The sequence below is a fragment of the Arachis hypogaea genome, chromosome 19, assembly GCF_003086295.3.
Source record: "Arachis hypogaea cultivar Tifrunner chromosome 19, arahy.Tifrunner.gnm2.J5K5, whole genome shotgun sequence".
NCBI classification, from domain to species: Eukaryota; Viridiplantae; Streptophyta; class Magnoliopsida; order Fabales; family Fabaceae; genus Arachis; species Arachis hypogaea.
Window position 1 is genome coordinate 50,617,962 of NC_092054.1, and position 3,843 is coordinate 50,621,804.

A 3,843-nucleotide genomic window follows, 5' to 3' on the forward strand; every position below is an offset into this window, starting at 1 on the left:
AAAAATATATTTTTCTTCAGAATTTTTAAGAATGAATTCTAGTGTTTCATGAAGCATGTGAAGCCTGGCTGGCTGTAAAGCCTTGTCTAAATTCATTTGGAATGAGGCTTCCAATGTGTTATCAAGAGCAAGTTAGTTGGTGCTAATCCACCTACTGCTGTTCATGATCTACCTGTTACATGCTAAAGCTTGGTTGGCTATTAAGCCATGCCTGACCCTTTGATTGGAGCTTTAGACTAAAGAGCATAAGATTCCTGGAATTCATATTAAAAATTTTGGAATCCTTATTTTTGTTTTTCAAATAATTTCAAAAAAATACAAAAAAATTAGAAAATCATAAAAATCAAAAATATTTTTTGTGTTTCTTGTTTGAGTCTTGAGTCATGTTATAAGTTTGGTGTCAATCGCATGTGCATCTTGCATTTTTCGAAAATAATCATGCATTCATAGTGTTCTTCATGATCTTCAAGTTGTACTTGGTAAGTCTTCTTGTTTGATCTTTGCATTTGCATGTTTTGTGTCTTTTTTTGTTTTTCATATGCATTCCTGAATTCTTTATGTCTAAGCATTAAAGAATTCTAAGTTTGGTGTCTTGCATGTTTTCTTTGCATTAAAAATTTTTCAAAAATGTGTTCTTAATGTTCATCATGATCTTCATAGTGTTCTTGGTGTTCATCTTGACATTCATAGCATTCTTGCATGCATTCATTGTTTTGATCCATAACTTTCATGCATTGCATCATTTTTCTTGTTTTTCTCTCTCATCATAAAAATTCAAAAATAAAAAAAATATCTTTCCCTTTTTCTCTCTTAAAATTTCGAAAATTAGATTTGACTTTTTCAAAAATTTTTAAAATCTAGTTGTTTTTATGAGTCAAATCAAATTTTCAAAAAAACCTTATCTTTTTCAAAAATCAAATCTTTTTTCAATTTTTTTTAGTTATTTTCGAAAATTTCAAAAATATTTTTCAAAAATCTTTTTCTTAATTTTACATCATATTTTCGAAAATAACATCATCAATTAATGTTTTGATTCAAAAATTTCAAGTTTGTTACTTACTTGTTAAGTAAGATTCAAACTTTAAGTTCTAGAATCATATCTTGTGATTTCTTGTGAATCAAGTCATTAATTGAGATTTTAAAAATCAAATCTTTTTCAAAAACTAATTTCTATCATATCTTTTCTAACTTCCTATCTTCTTATCTTTTCAAAAGTGATTTTCAAAATTTGTTTCATCTAACTAACTAACTTTTTGTTCTTTTCTTACCTTTTTCAAAACTACCTAACTAACTCTCTCTCTCTAATTTTCGAAAAAATCTTCCCTCTTTTTCAAAATTTCTTTTTAATTAGACTAATTATTTTATTTTTTATTTGAATTTTCGAAAAACTACTAACCTTTTTCAAAAACTATTTTCGAAAATCACTAACTCTTTTTCAAAAATTATTTTTGAAAATCCTTCTCCCTCATCTCCTTCTATTTATTTATTCATCTACTAACACTTCTCTTCATCTCACATCTCTGCTCCTATCATCACCTTGGTGTTTGGATTCTTCATTCTTCTTCACCCTATTCCTTTTCTTCTTCTACTAACAATAAGGAACCTCTTTACTGTGACATAGAGGATTCCTCTTCTTTTCTTTTTCTCTTTTCTTTCTTATGAGCAGGGACAAAGAAAAAGGCATTCTTGTTGAAGCTGATCCAGAACCTGAAAGGACTCTGAAGAGAAAACTAAGAGAAGCTAAATTACAACAATCCAGAGACAACCTTATTGAAAATTTCGAACAAGTAAAGGAGATGGCAGCCGAACCCAACAACAATAATGCAAGGAGAATGCTTGGTGACTTTACTGCATCTAATTCCAATTTACATGGAAGAAGCATCTCCATTCCTACCATTGGAGCAAACAATTTTGAGCTGAAACCTCAGCTAGTTTCTCTGATGCAGCAGAACTGCAAGTTTTATGGACTTCCATTTGAAGATCCTTTTTAGTTCTTAACTGAATTCTTGCAGATCTGTGATACTGTTAAGACTAATGGAGTAGATCCTGAAGTCTACAGGCTCATACTTTTCCCTTTTGCTGTAAGAGACAGAGCTAGAATATGGATGGACTCTCAACCCAAAGACAGCCTGAATTCTTGGGATAAGCTGGTCATGGCTTTCTTAGCCAAGTTCTTTCCTCCTCAAAAGCTGAGCAAGCTTAGAGCTGATGTTCAAACCTTCAGACAGAAAGAAGGTGAATCCCTCTATGAAGCTTGGGAAAGATACAAGCAGCTGACCAAAAAGTGTCCTTCTGACATGCTTTTAAAATGGACCATTCTGGATATATTCTATGATGGTTTATCTGAGCTATCAAAGATGTCATTGGATACTTTTGCAGGTGGATCCATTCACCTAAAGAAAACGCCTGCAGAAGCTCAAGAACTCATAGACATGGTTGCTAATAACCAGTTTATGTACACTTCTGAGAGGAATCCTGTGAGTAATGGGACGCCTATGAAGAAGGGAGTTCTTGAAATTGATACTCTGAATGCCATATTGGCTCAGAATAAAATATTGACTCAACAAGTCAATATGATTTCTCAGAGTCTGAATGGAATGCAAGCTGCATCCAACAGTACTCAAGAGGCATCTTCTGAAGAAGAAGCTTATGATCCTGAGAACCCTGCAATAGCAGAGGTAAATTATATGGGTGAACCTTATGGAAACACATATAATCCATCATGGAGAAATCACCCAAATCTCTCATGGAAGGATCAAAAGCCTCAACAAGGCTTTAATAATGGTGGAAGAAACAGGTTTAGCAATAGCAAGCCTTTTCCATCATCCACTCAGCAACAGACAGAGAACTCTGAACAAAATACATCTAATTTATCAAACTTAGTCTCTGATCTATCTAAGGCCACTGCAAGTTTCATGAATGAAACAAGGTCTTCCATTAGAAATTTGGAAGCACAAGTGAGCCAACTGAGTAAAAGGATCACTGAAATCCCTCCTAGTACTCTCCCAAGCAATACAGAAGAGAATCCAAAAGGAGAGTGCAAGGCCATTGACATAAGCACCATGGCCAAACCTGTAAGGGAAGTAGAGGACGTGAATCCCAAGGAGGAAGACCTCCTGGGACGTCTAGTGATCAATAAGGAGCTTCCCTTTGAGGAACAATAGGACTCTGAGGCTCATATAGAGACCATAGAGATTCCATTGAACCTCCTTATGCCATTCATGAGCTCTGATGAGTATTCCTCTTCTGAAGAGAATGAAGATGTTACTGAAGAGCAACCTGCCAAGTTTCTTGGTGCAATCATGAAGCTGAATGCCAAATTATTTGGTATTGAAACTTGGGAAGATGAACCTCCCTTGTTCACCAATGAACTAAGTGATCTGGATCAACTGACATTGCCTCAGAAGAGACAGGATCCTGGAAAGTTCATAATACCTTGTACCATAGGCACCATGATCTTTAAGGCTCTGTGTGACCTTGGTTCAGGGATAAACCTCATACCTCTCTCTGTAATAGAGAAACTGGGAATCTATGGGGTGCAAGCTGCTAAAATCTCATTAGAGATGGCAGACAATTCAAGAAAATAGGCTTATGGACAAGTAGAGGACGTGTTAGTAAAGGTTGAAGGCCTTTACATCCCTACTGATTTCATAGTCTTAGATACTGGAAAGGAAGAGGATGAATCCATCATCCTAGGAAGACCTTTCCTAGCCACAGCAAGAGCTGTGATTGATGTGGATAGAGGAAAATTGATCCTTTAATTGAATAAGGACAACCTTGTGTTTACAACTCAAGGATCACTCGCTGCATCCATGGAGAGGAAGCAGAAAAAGCTTCTCTCAA

At 35.1% G+C, this 3,843-nt stretch overlaps 1 non-coding gene across 1 annotated transcript; it reads right to left on the reverse strand.

The window, feature by feature from the left end:
- Positions 1 to 2,195: 2,195 nt before the first annotated feature.
- LOC140182493 (small nucleolar RNA R71) lies at positions 2,196 to 2,303 on the reverse strand. The gene has a single exon (XR_011878201.1). It is a non-coding gene; the product is annotated as a small nucleolar RNA R71 (small nucleolar RNA).
- Positions 2,304 to 3,843: the final 1,540 nt, after the last annotated feature.